Raw genomic sequence first — 15,370 nt, forward strand, 5'->3', positions numbered from 1 at the left:
TTAATTATATTTTAGAACATATTCACATAGAAAACAGCTATTTGGAATTTAAATAACATTTTACTATTTTACTATTTTACTGTATTTTTGATCAAGTAAATGCAGCCAGTAGAGACTTTCAAAAACATCTTTACTGGTAGTGGACATTTAAATACCTTCTGACCGTCAGATTGTGATGGCACAAAGACATTTGGACGATAAAAGAAGTTCTCAAAATGAGTAACCGTGTGCTCATGAACAGGTTACGGAAAATGGGTAAGAGAGACACAGAAGGAGAGAAAGAGAAAGACAGAAAGAGAGAGACAGCGCTTCTACAAAGTAGAAATGACATCTTGAGAAGTTAAAAACAAAATCCATCAACTTTGTACTCGCTGCTGGAAGATTTGAAAAGGCCGATAAATAATGATGGGTTGGGTGGAACTTCAGATGCAGTAAAAACTCCAGAGCGAGAGCATTGTTTGGCTGACAGACAGCCTATCACACGCCGGTATTGTGCTCTTCAACACAATAATTCCAACCTGCTAATGTCACGGCAGCCATTACAGTGATTCCTCACCTCATCTCTAATCAGTCTTTTGTGTTTCCAGAGCGCAGACACAAAGAAACGATAATGTTTACTTGCCGGCTAAGTTCTCCTCTGATGACACTCTCTATTCGTCAGCGTCTTCTGCGAGTGTCAAAGGGAACAAAGGCGATTACGGCTGCCATTCTCGCGCTGATGCTACCTGCTCCTCTGCTTTTGATTTCAAACAAATAAAAGGAACATCTCTCACTCCGATGCCACAGATAATTAAAATGACATTCCTAATTGCCCCAGTCACCGTTAATGTTGGGCTTAACCTACGCACCGCTCGCAGACAGGCCTGTCATTTCTGCGGCTGATAATCGCAGAGCTGCGCGAGACGGTATTGATTCCGATGCCCGCTTTCTCAACGCAAACATACACTTAGACGACTACAAACCAGAGGAACTTACTCAAAGACGTTCAAAATGTGACAAACTATCTGCACTCTTAACTGTTAACGAAAAAAGCACATTTAAAGAGTCTTTGTCTGCTGGCAAAACAGCACAAAAATAATCCGAAATCACCCACATTTTTGTTCAAAGAAATTCTCTGTAAAATTAATTTGGGGTTTTTATAGTTAACTAACACTAAAATCAATTAAAAAAGTGTTAATTTAAATAAAATGTTGACTGAAGTAAACTAATAAAAAATACATAACTCTTTCTCATTTTCACTTAGTTGAACTTAAACTACTCAACTAAATAAACTAAAACAGATAAAAAAGGCATACAAATATACTAAAACTTTAAAATTGAAGTGACAACAGAAAATATACAAATACAGTCTAATTCAAAATATTAACAAAAACTAATATAGTGTATTGATACTGAAATAACACTGCCACTGTAAAAAAAATAAATAAAAATCTGTAAAATTTACGGTAAAAACCGGCAGCTGTGGTAGCAACGTGTGGTATACGGTAGCAACATTTTAGGTTTTACGGTTTTAACTTAAATTTACAGTTAAATACTGTAATTTCATTAACTCATATAATGTTAAGTTACCAACCTATTGAAGTACTGAAATCTGTTTTGTAGCTTTGTAATACACTGATATCCACCAAAAGCAGGTGGTGATGAGAAAGTCACATGATGAACCAAAGCCCATCACAAGCAGCTTTTAAATAATAACATATATAGAAGGTGCACAGCGTGATTCACACAAACACTAAACACCATCATGGACATGAAACTGAAATAATGCAATAAACGTTCATTTAACAACATGAGGTGTAACATACAACCCTAATATAGAAAAGTGATAAGAAAAAACTAAGAAGAAACAGTTATTTCAACAAAAAAACATCAAATCTGAAATGTAACGCAGCGAATTCTGGTAATGTTAATTTACGGTTATTCACTGTAAATTATATGGTCTTTTTCCACTTCCAAAAACAATATACTACCGTAAAATTACATGTAATGTCCAATACAGTTTTTCACCATATATAGTAGGGGAATTTACCGTTAACCATTTAACAGGTTTTTACTGTAGCATTTTTACAGTCTTTTACCGTTAAATTCACGGACATTTTTTACAGTGTGCTCTCCACCCAATAGCATCTGGTATGAACTAAACTATCAGTTACGTAAATAAAAAGTGGCGAGCCTTTTGATATCCCTCACCTCAACTTCCTGTTTCAAAAGGAAATGTGTCATGAAACCTGTGCTCATCAAACCACAAATTCTGTACTTTTGTCCCTAAAGAAAGAGCTCCAGTCTTCTCCAATTCCTCATCAGCAGGAGAATCTGTTTAAAATCCAATGGTTTATCATGTCAACTGCAGAAGGACCTCAAAATGAAGCCAGAAACACAGGCAGACAAAATGAAACAAAGTATCCTGTTTTCTTTTCCTCATTGAATCCAATAATCCACACGAGTCTGAGGAGTTTAGTACCTCCAAGTGCTCCAGGGTGGGTTCTCTCTCGCTGCAACACAAGCCCAACCTGAGGGTCTCACAGCGGTCCGCTAGATGAGCCCAGAGACGAGCCTGTGGCCCTGACGCTGTGTGTGTGTGTGTGTGTGTGTGTGTGTGTGTGTGTGGAGGTGACAGACTCCCCGCAGGTAAACCTACACACTGTGCTCGAGTCGTCAGGGTTAATGGGAGGAGACATGAACCGTGCTGAAGATAACCGGCCCTCCGCATGCAGATCACCTGAACACCCCCGGCGCGAGTGTTTGAGCTCCAACAATAGATTTAAACACTCAGATTTTCCTTTCAATTAGATTGCAAAAGCCAATGATAATCTATATGTGATTTTTTTTTGGTAACACTTTACAACAAGGTTCAATTTGTTAACATTAGTCAAGTACATTAGTTAATGTGAACTAACAATGAAAAATACTCTTAAAGCATTTAGTTAATGTTGATTAAAAGTCAAATCTGTTAATATTAATTATTGGACCTGAGCTAACATGAACTAACAATGAACAGTTGCCATTTTTATCTAATGTTAACAAAGATGAATAAATACTGTAACAAATATACTGCTCGTTAGTTATCAAATACTAATGGGAACTTACCTTACCCAATTTTATTTAAAAGTTGAACTAATTTATAAAAAAATAATTTTTATCTCAACAAAAACTGTTTTTTTTCCCCTCAGGAAGGAATTTGCAAGACAATTTTCATGCTCTTTCATGGCTCACGAGATGAGATCTCAGTTGTGCATCTCAACTTAGTCTCTTCTTTACCTAATATTTCTAAGTAAAAAATAAAAACATATTTAATTAATTCAATAATTAATTTAATTCTGCAAGCTTGCAAGTTGTTTGCTTTTATGTCCATGAACTGTTTTCATGAAACTCTTCCAGTCTGATATGAGGGTTTTGGGGAAGCCGTGCAACGCCTCAAGAAAAAAAGAAAGAGTGAAAGAAAGAGAAAGCGAGCGAAAGACGAAAGGGGGTGGTGTGGCGAAGAGAAAGGGACAGAAGGGCAGCAGCCGAGAGCGAACAAAAGACGAGTGAAAGAGTGAAGCAGCTTTGAGAGGCCAGTGAATGGAGAAACTCAGCGATGTGTAAAACAACTCCAGTGTCTGTGTGCGGATCCAGGACGGCCCGAGTGGGTGTGTTTCATGAAGGGGGTGGATATGTTCAATAATTTCTGCCGTGAGGCGGCCACAGTAGCTGGACTCTAATTGAATTAAAGTCTAATTTATTTTGCGGGGCCGGAGCAACAGGCTGGAAATCCTGAAGGTTTAGCTGCTCGGACCGGACCGGACCGAACTGACTCGCTTCCACCATCTGTGCTGCTACGGGTCGCCCCCCTCTCGATCCATGAGCCAAACAAAAAACACATGCACACAAAAGATCTCTCGCCCACCCCGGGATAAATGACGCAAGAAAATCTGTGTGCACAGGGCAACAATACAGAAAACCCAGAGCCAACGTGAGAGAGATTCGGCCAAACTGACCGAAGACGCATCACTGCATCTTAAAAATAACATGCTTTCATGCCTTGCTTTTTTCTCTATATTGAACACTTTTGTGGTGAATTGTACCAAAACAAGTAAGTCACGCTGGATGATATAAATGAGTAACTTTTGACATTGCAGGTAGAATGGTTTTTTATTTAGTCGCAAAGTAAAACTATATCTTCACCCAACTCTTTATATATAGTTGGAAACGTGTGTATTATCAACGTTATACATACAGGATACTTGCATAGGGCGATATATATATCAAATCTCAACTGCTTGATTGTTCATATCTTTGCAAAATGTAACATAAAAAAAATATGTGAAAATTGTTATATAAATCAATTTGACATGACTTGAAAATTATAAAACATTTTTAAAATAAAGTAAAAAAAAAAAAAATTAATTCAAAATAAGTTATAAAATATTTTTATATGTGTTTGTAAATGTATTAATAATGCATTAAATGCATTTTTCTGTAAAGCTGCTTTAAAACAATGTGTATTGTGAAAAGTGTTATATAAATTACTTGAATTATTAATCATTTTCAAAATAAAGTAATGAATTAATTTAAAATAGTTTATAAAGTTTTTTTTTTTGTTTGCAATTATACATTAAAAGCATTTGTAAATAAAAAACTGCATTAAATGAAAAATATATTTACAAATGTTGATGCATAATAATGCATTTCAAATGCAAAGTACCTGTTTATCATGTTTGTGGTGGGGGCAGTGGATGGAAATTGTGTCTGGGCAAGCCCAAATCTGAACTTCTGGCCCAAAAAAGAAAGAAAAAGAAAAAAAACCTTCATGTCAAGCCCTGGCGCAAAGGGGAATTGAGAGGAGAGGAGAGACAGGGGCATCTGTGCAGGTGAGCGCGGGGTAACAGGGGTATCTCCGGCTCTCACATCCGTCAAGCAAAGGAAAGGTTAAAATTAGAAAATTTAATTTATTTGATAATTTCCCAGAATAATTAGAGTTAATATGGGTTAATTAATATGCAAATCTCTCAGCAGATGTTCGACAGTGAGTGTTGCGCGCAGAGGCAGCCCGTTCGCTCTCCCGCATGCGTTTGGCTGTCAGTTAGTGACCGTAATTGCAGTAACTAACAAAATACACACCAAACCTTTAGCGGGATAAAACGCTGTCTGCCCCAGTCCCGGCACACCGCCACTTCTCTCGCACAAAGACGCACAATTTCTTATCTTCTCTCGTCTGAAAGGGCCTTTTATGCGGCGGTCGTTTCGGTGGTGAATGAGCACGCTTCACTTTTCTCTTCCCGCTTTATATTTTCCATAAACGTGTATAAATATAAAAGAGGAACAGAACGACACCTGCTCTCGGGGTTGTTGCTGTCTTCCCACCTAAATATGTTCAGACGGGGCCGTTTACGTGCCGCTGCGGTGAATGAACAGGATGAGGGAACGTGGAAATGCTCCTCGACTCTTTTCAACCAGGTTCCTCATCAAATATTGATGCAACTCCAAAAAGTCCTCAGCTGTGATCGCTTTAGTGCGTATTTGACTGCAGCTGATCTCTGAGCGCTGTTAAAACATTCATTCAAGTACACACACACAGACACAGGAGCCTTTCACTGGTGTTTACCTGAAAAACACACTTCTAGACTTCTGATGCGGCAAGAATCGAACGCGTCACACAAAGGCGTCTCGAGTTATCAGTAGAGCTACATGAACCTGCGGTTTCTGGGGCTAGTCATAATTTAAAGTAGTTAAACTACAGTCAAATGTCCTTTTAAAAGTAGGTCATTAAACTATACAGGGAGCGATTTAAATGATACATATCTATTTATTTTATTATATAATGTAAAACAGTTTAGAATTTATTTTTACAATCACAGCAGGGACAACAACACATCTAAAAAGGAACGTTTTCAGAAATTTGTCTGCCAAAGTTATGAACAAACATTCTTCCAGCAACATTAATAGAACGTTCGTTCAGAGTTATTTGGTCCTTAATAATGTTCTCACAACATTAGCACATTAAACATTATGTATACCGAATTCATGGAATGTTTTATTTCTGATACATTTTATTTTATTTTTTTTTCAAATGTTACTACTTGTTTCAGAATGTTCAGAGAACATTCAAATGTAACATTCCCATAATGTTTGCAGAATTATATGCAATGTTCTCTTAATGTTCACATAGCAATTAAACACACACACACACACACAAAACTTTTGATTGTTCAGAGAATATTAAGAGATGATGTTTTCATAACGTAATGGGAATGTCAACAAAATGTTCTTAGAACATATTTTTGTTAGCTGGGATTACATTTGAACACAAACTCACATTGAATACAACTAATAAAACTAGAAACATTCTAGTTTATAAAACTGCATCAAAAGCATAGCGATAAAAAGCAGCATTTGACCATTTTATTTTTTTCAAAATTACTAAAAAAAGTGGAGTGATGAAAACGAATTGGTGAATCATTTATGAATTGATTAATTTACACAAACTGTCCAAACAAATTATGAAGGAAATAGCTTGATACAATTTAGCGGAATTAAAATACAGTTCAAATATTTGACCGCAGAATGCTGCCATTGACCAATCACAATCAAGTATCCCAGAGAGCCGTGTAATAAGGTCTGTTAATGCAGTTGATCTTCTCTCAGTGGAATACTCGAGGTCTCTTCCAGGGGTAAACGCCTCTCTGCCCTCCCCACCCAAACGCTCTTTTACAACAGACAGACACAAAGACACTCAAGCGGTGGACGCCTCCTTCCCTGCCCCCTGCTCTCCTCTCTCTCTCTCTCTCTCTCTCTCTGTCTGTCTGTCTGTCTGTCTCTCTGTCTGTCTGTCCTCACACATGGCCAGGTAGTGGAATGCGCTGACGGCCGCAGTATGTTGTGACGAGCAGTGTTGGGAAGGTTACTTTGGAAATGTAATAAGTTACAGATTACAAGTTACCCTATTTAAAATGTAATAGTAAACACTGGTGAGGAGTGCAGTATGTTGTGTTGTGGGGTTGTGTGGGTGCGGCTGTCACAGAGCAGTGTTATCAGCCAGACAAACTATTTAATAAGGGTGAGGCATTTGATCTGCTCTGCATCGCTCACACACTTTCACTGAGCCGTCTATATGTGTACCTTCATTTCAGTTGTGTTGTGGAAATTATGATCTGTGGCATAAGAAGCACAGACTCATGACACACTTGAGAACCGATCACATTCACAATGTCGCAGCTCTTGGAAAAAACAAACTACACACAGAGATATTCACAGCAGAAACACGGCATGTTCTGCAGATAAAGGACCGTAAGGCCTGTTTTAATAAAACAGGAATCTATAAAAATAAATAGCTTGCACTAAGCACATGCAAATTCAAATGTAAGCAATCATGGCAAAATTAATTTTGCCACAGCTTATTAAAACATCAATACATCTATATAGATTACTTCCCCGATCTGCTTTTGCAAACGTATTTCACCTCGTGCAAGATTAATAGGACCGCTACAATAACATATAGCTCTGTCAGAGCAGATTACTGTGTGTTTGGAGTAATAATGGCTAAACACAATCTGAGATGTAATTATACTCTGTAACGGGATCATTTGACTGTGATTTGCTTTGATATAAATAAAGAATGAGCATATGGCAGACAAAGGTAAGGTGTGTTTTCTTTTCTTTGGAATAATTTGCGCTGATGAATCTACCGCTCGGGGTCTTTGTCACCTGAAAAGCTCCCCACCAGGTATCAAACAAGCTGCAGGAAACAGCCCCTTTTCATCCTGTTACCTCCGTTCTCCAATCAGCAAATGAGGCAAATGGTGACAACAGGGGCCCCCAAGAGCCCGGCGGGACCACCGATGCCCCACACGCACCTGACACAGTTACACAGCCCAATTAACCCTTGCTCGCTGACGAACACCAGCAGCAAGCTGTTTAACTAAACCGGTCGGTTTACATACGTTCACCAACACGATATTCCATCATAAATTAGCTCTGGAAACAAGTTTGACTTGGTAAACGTCCCTGCGCATTACTAAAGCATGGCATAAACACACGGAAAGACATTCGAGTTCTCTCACCTGCCTTTTCACTGCCATCCTGAGAAACACACCGACGCGTTTAATTAGAGTTGGATGCTGCGATCGCCCCACGCTCTGTCACACAAGACCCGCGTGTAGCTCAACCCAAATAACGACCTGAGACAGACAGCTCCGCGGCACGCTGGCAGACCCCCCGCCAAGCTTTCTTATGCTAAATGTGCCTCTCTTAAGCCTAATCTTCAGCTGGGCCGCTTAAACACAACAGCACGCTGCACCTTTATAGCAGAACGGAGGCCGTTAGCATGACAAAGATGCTCATATTCATATGCTGAATGTTGAGACAATGACCTACACTGCATAATAGATCATATCTGAAAAAAAAAAATATTGGTAAAATTGCAATCAAATCAAGTAAATGCTGAACTCAAAAGATGCAAGTGATTTTGTTAGTCATGCTATGGTAACAAAAATAGTAAAATTTCCAGAGCAACACTTCCTGGCATACAACATCAGCATACGAAACCCAAAATGCATGCTGACCGGCTATATTGCCATATTATAGCACCATTTATAAAAAAGTCGGCATTAAATTACATTTCACCTATTTTCAAAATGCATGTTATTGTGAACATATCATCTATGCATATGTTTCAAAAATACCTTGTCATTTAAATTTAATAACTTGTCCTGCTCTCTGATGATGTATGCAGGACCTCTCCAATCATTTTCTGCAAGCTCATGCTCATCTGCCTCCACTAAGTGAAAGGGTCATATAATGCTCACTAGGCATGGTAAGATTCACCGATTCGCATCGGTGCATCGGCATAAAAGTTAATGATGCGATACATCGATTTAAAAAATTGTGCATCTAAAACAAGTTGGCATTTGTATCGCGATGCATCGTTTGTAACATATTTGCATTTGCAAATAAAACATATATGTATATATAATTATTAGTAGATGCGCTATATTTTTATTATTCAGAAAGTAACCAATAATTTGTGACCAATATTGTATATGCAGATTGATTTCTCCTCTCTAAACTGTTTCGCTCATCACCGCTGCTGCTACGTGAATATGACGTATCACAACACTACTAAGACCGAGACGTGTCCTGAGAGTCACATAGAAAATAGATTAACATATTGAATTGCATAACATCATGTTTTTTTCCCGCATTGCATCGCATTGCATTGAATTGCATTGTGTTGAATCAAATCGAAATCAGATCCCACTGCATCTAAATTGTATCACATCGCATCGGTAGCTGCTTCACATGTAAATTGAATGTATCGTGTCGTTGGCTATGCATCGAGATGCGTATCGTATCGGCCTCAGTTATGAGATGCACATCCCTAATGCTCACATATCAGTGAACAACTGATGCAACCAAGTCACTGTCCTACATTTGTTTCTTTTTCAGTAATTCGCTACACTCAGATGCCCGTCACAATACGCAAGAAAAGATCTGTCACAAAATGAAAACGAGTCTGCCTAATGCATAATTGTAAAGTTCCACAAAAATACTCTTTTTTTTGTAAGTGTAAGGAAAAGGTAGCATCAAAGCTTCAATCTTTCTGCCAGCGGTGCACCACAATGCAAGCATGTTCCTTACATAATTGAACGTTCCCTGTTCTCTTTAGGTGTACAGAGGGGCCGCAGAGAGTTGCGCAGCACAGTTCAGTGGGTAAAAGTGGAAGTTTTGATGTCCTGTCCACCTCTCTGGCTCAGTTCCCCTGAGCGTTTCCCTCTGAGTCGTTCTCTTTTGATCACAGGCATGAAAGCCATTTTTTGCGAGAGTGCAGGTACCTGGTGTACGGCTAGGTGCTAATTAGCTCAGCAGGATAATTGATGTGTAGATTACACCGTGAACAAATGCCTCGACTTGTTTGTTCTTCTCACTTTTCCTTCCCCCTTACCTCTACCCTAATGAACAGTACCTACCTCGTTAAAACCACGCTAATGCGCAGCCGAATGCGCGGGGAGGGCTTTCCCCAGGTGGAAATACCTTTCAGAGGGAGCGTGCACAAATGCGCTCCCACATGCACGCTCCTGACCTGCAGAAATGCCTCTGCTGAGCGCAGGGATTTATGCAGGGAGCTCAAAGAATTTAAAAAGGAAACAATTTCTAAATGAAAGGCCGTGCCATTAGAGTACCAATGGAGTTCTATTGTTACGCCCTGTAATGCCATTTCTTCATCTTTTGTCTCAGAGAGGCTATTATTAGCGGCCTCTCACAGCTGCGTATCCGTTCAATAGGGTTTGAATTTGGTCATTAACAAGTGAATATCAGCAAACACATTTGTGGAGCCCCTGCAATTGCTAATAAACTAACAATGAGTACAAGCCTAATTGGGAAATGCAATGAAGAAATGGAGGCAAGGTGCCTGAGGTAAGGCAAGACAGCGGAAGAATAGACAGGTCATTATGAGGACGGATGTGAGAGAAAAAGGTGAACAGTTGAAATGTCGCCTCCTCGCAGTTCCCACGGACAGCTATAATCCGTCTCTCGCTAGTTTACACGTTAAACACGTTATTGTGATTATGGACTCCCGCTTTCTCAGCGGTTCTACACACACAGAAGCGCACACACCGGGGCCGCGTCTACGCCTGCGAGCCATCCGTGTGTTCTCCCAGACAGTTGACGGGTCTCGGGGTCAGAGGTTTCCCTCTTCTTGGCCGTTCGATGCACTTCCTGTCTGAACTGAATTCCCTGCGGCTGCTCTCAGATCTTTATTCAGACCGGAAGTCTTTGTTAAGCACTGCCTTCATTATTTGCTCTGTATAAACCTGCAGAAATGTGCTACCAGAAAGAATTTCCACTCGGGTCTGTTAACCCTGAAAATTCACATGGGGAGGTTCACTAAAATTGAACTGCACCTACTGATGATGTTGTTTACTTTTTATATAAAATCCTTATTCATATAGAATGGAGGCATGTTTGTGCTGAAGACAATTACACTAAAACAGTGACTTATGCATTTGTATTTATGCATTTGTGACCCTGGGCACAAAACCAGTCATAAGGGTAATTTTTTTTAAATTGAGATTTATACATCATCTGAAAGCGGAATAAATAAGATTTCCATTGATGTATAGTTTGTTAAAATAGAACAATATTTGGCAAATAGGATAGGATTAGATTTTTGGCATAAAAGAAAAACTGATCATTTCGACCCATACAATGTATTGTTGGCTATTGCTACAAATATACAGTACCTGTGCTACTTATGACTGCTTTTGTGCTCCAGGGTCACATTTGTAAGTGTTTTGTTTTTGTTTTGTTTTTTAATCTAAAGTGACTTGCATTGAAAAGTATACATTTTCAAGTTGATCGAGCTGGAATGAAAAATGATCAAAAGGGCCACAATTTTTTTAGTTAATTCACCCCACAGAGTTTTGAGATGGAAGTGCAGCTAAAATCCAAACTGCTAAGTTTTTGCTTTCTCCAAACTAAGCCAACAGGGATCTAATCCTCCAACAAACTCTATAAACACACTCCTCCTGCTTTAAGAAAGTGCAAGGAACCATTTTTTCTCTAGATATTTCTGCGCTTAGACCACACCATAATCATCTTATACACGCTTTTCTTTGTTTGGGGATTTTCACGTTTCTCATTCCAGAGAGATAAGCAACACAATAATGAAAGCTTTAATTACCCCACCCCTCTGCCCGTTCTAGCTGAAACGGGGAAAAAAAGGGTAGTCGGGCAAACTGGCACTTTCTGTCACCGACCTGATAATTCCCCCTTCATCCCTCACCCTGGAAGTCTTTTGTTTTCCCCTCCTGCTTCCTGTCACCATCTCGACACAGAATCAAACGACGGCAGGGTTTACTTTTCTGTCTCAAAGAAAGATAGATAGAGAGAGAGAGGAAGACGGGAGTGATTTGGTTCGGGCCGGGGGTTTCGCTGGGTCACAGGAAACCTGGACTATGCAGATGTTTAACAAAAGCCTTTCATCTTCTCCTGCTTTCCTGAACTTCCAAGCGCCGGAGACTTTTAAGCACAGAGCTGATAATGAAACCTCTTCTCTTTCAGAAGTAGATATAAGACCTTTTCATCCAAACTATACACTCCCGCTATCACCATTAACAAACGCAAAACAGGTAATTAGAGCTGAGGAAACACATAATGGTGTTTCCTACACGGTAATTCAGGAGTGAAGTTGCTCCGCTGCTGTATGTATATTAGGTAAGTTTTTTTTTTTGGTTTTTCATGTCTGGACTGTGGTTATTATTCAAGAGTAACACATTGAATACTTTCTCAGGCCAAAGACAGACATATGAAGCGATGCACAAGTGTGAATGACACGCAGCAGCTAATTGAAGACATGCATTTGTTGCACATATGACAGTTTTCTAAGAAACTAAAGGTAGTCTGTGAATGGGAGCGTGTGATCATGTTTCACTGATATTCTGTGTTCTGTATTGAAATTCCCCAATGTGGCAAACTATCTATCTATCTATCTATCTATCTATCTATCTATCTATCTATCATTTTGATTGAATAAAGAGAGTATGTAACCTGAAACAGAAAGTGTACACCATTCGTTGGACTCCACTGGCTGTTTTGTTATTTTCAGAAGGACAGTGTTCTGTCAGTATCACAGGCCTCCCACCAGCTCATCTTTATTAAAGAGCATCTACTGACGGCCATAATAACCCAGAGCTCCATCAATCGGCTAAAGGACGGAGAGGGACATCCACCTGGGGACCTGGAGAAAAGCAGGATAAAGCCGTGAGGTGAGAGGACACACAGAAAGGGCCGCCGCTACTGAAAGCTTTTATTTGTGATGGGCTTGTTTCTTTTTTGGTTTATGTGTGTGTGTGTGAGAGCCTGTCTGTTACCGCGGCTCTTATCTGTGCTGGTGTATGTGTAAGGTGTGAGAGGATGAAAGCCGTGTGGGTGACAGGAACTCAGCTGCGGCACGGCAGAAAGAAACTAATCAGCCTTTTACAGCTTGAACCGAGGCGGTTAGGTAGCCTCGCGCTAACCGCACACGCGCTAGCTCTGTCACTGCTACAAATTGGCTTCTTACAGAACTCAAGGTGCCAATGGACCATTAGACGCACAAAAGCAAGAGTTTTCCTAGCGTCTCATGTGAAAAAAACCCAGATCCTCCCCACCGAGTAAATCACGCACTGTCTGCTCCTGATCAGGGATGTTTGGGGCTCTGCAATATCTCTGTTCTACCGGAGCTAAGATGTTTTTTCACAGGATAAAATGTTCAAAAATGCCGGTAAAGTCAATAGAATCAACAACAACTATTTACACATCTTTACAACCTTGTTGAAAAAAAAAAAAAAACTATAGAAACCACAACAGAATCTGTAATGGTTTTACTGGTTATAATGGGAATTGTATTGGTTTTAATGGAAAATGTAATGATGCCTGTGGGTCTCTACTGGTAATTGTTCGCCTTCTATTGGTGGCTTGTTAAAACCAATAAATCCTAATGGAATATGTCCCAAAACACACTACAGAAAAACATTTTATAATGGTTTTAATGGTTAAAAGTTGATGGTTTGAAATGGTATTTGTAGTGGAAACCATTAGAATTCCTGTGATGTTTTTTTTTGTTTGTTTTAGCAGGGGAGACCTGGATATTAGAGTAAATAAGAACGCAGCTCCTTTTAGCACTACACAAACGTGGCTTTATTCTCTAATGGCTTGAAAATAAATCAGACGTGCGCGCACACGCACACCTGCACACGCGGTAAAAAGGTTGACAAAGAGGAAGCTGTCACCAATTAGCAGCAGTGCTAATCTGGTTGTGTCGAGAGGATTATACTCTGTCCTGGTGGGACGGGGGAGAAATTTCATTTCCTGTGCAGCGTTCACAGACTCTACCTGAGTCAGCGGAGCTGTGCACGTCAAATCTGTGCTGAGATAACAGTTAATCATCTCTCGCCCTGAGAAACTGTTTCCCTCCACTGGGCCGAGCACCCGGTGCTTCATTCCTTCTGAAAACACACGTGAAAATGTGACCTAACCTCTCACCAACGCCAACACGGGAAACACACACGAGGAGACGCCGCCTCCAGAATTCCTTGAGATGTTCCACTCTGTTCTTTCATGTGACATGTTTACTAGTTTACAAGGTTCATGCTGCCTTCAAGTCCTCCTGCGTATGAGTTCAGAAGTTGAAAAAAACTATTTCAATGAGTACTATTATTAATGCGACTTACTAATGTAGTATACAAGATAAACTCTACAATAAATATTCACAATTACAATTTAAAGTCAAAAGTTACATAATTTTAATTTGGGATTTCCAAAACAAAATATGCAATAAGGGGTGAATGTAGGCAGAGGCTTAAATTGATTGAATGGTGGTTTAAATATGGACCTTTTTCCCATTTCTGAGTTTCTCTGCAGCAGGAGTCGTCATAGTTGGGTTAACTTCAAGAGCAGTGAATGGGAGAGTACCACAGATATATTTTTTTGCATTCCCATTTGCTCAAATAGCAAAAAAAATAAAAAAAAAACCCTCCACATTAGTGTTTTCATGACTTTCAATAAAAGGAAAAAAAAACTGAGAGAGACTGATAACAGTCAGAAGAGAGAACGATGTCAAATTTACTGTCCCTCCCATAGACGCTGCATTAGAAACACCCTCGCATTAGCCTTAACTAGTTTCTTTCTTTTTTTTTTCTTTTGTAATTTGATGCAAAGGTTATATAATACATATTATAGCGTTATAAATGTACATACATTTTTTTTATCAATTAATTTTATTTATTTTTTTTTTAATTGAGGATTCACGATGCTGATGACCGTTAAATGCGTCATCACTGTCTTGTGAGAAGGGTCCATAAGAGGAATTGATTACTGAAAAGCATGGAGCAGATTATGAAAACAAATTATTTGGAATAATGTTGAACAATACATCCTAATTATTGTATGAGATTAGATTTACTGCCGCCCAATAAAAGATAACACACTATCCGGCTTCTTACAGTTTACTATGTTGGGGATTTTTAAGCGTGCACCCATGCATGCTTTCTGGGCTTATATTATCAACAAAAAGAGCTCGGTGGTATTAAAATGCAATTGTATGGCACTGTAGTACTATGCATACTGGGTCACTGCCACTATACCAATATATATCTGAAACACACGCTCATCTGCAAGTACTGGCAAAGAAAGGTGATCAAATCAGATTCTGATTAAAGATTATGAAGGCAAATATTTGGACTACTCTGAACTACCACTATCAGAACAAAAGTGCTTTTAAAAACAAATAGATTTAATCATTTACTTCATGAGAAACTAGACGTGTTAAGAGTGTTAGTTACAGTATTAGTGGTTAACCTGAGTAAAAACACAAAGAGAGAGAGAGAGAGAGAGAGAGAGAGAGAGAGAGAGA

The sequence above is a fragment of the Sinocyclocheilus anshuiensis genome, unplaced genomic scaffold, assembly GCF_001515605.1.
Source record: "Sinocyclocheilus anshuiensis isolate Anshui unplaced genomic scaffold, SAMN03320099.WGS_v1.1 scaffold91, whole genome shotgun sequence".
Classification (NCBI taxonomy): Eukaryota; Metazoa; Chordata; class Actinopteri; order Cypriniformes; family Cyprinidae; genus Sinocyclocheilus; species Sinocyclocheilus anshuiensis.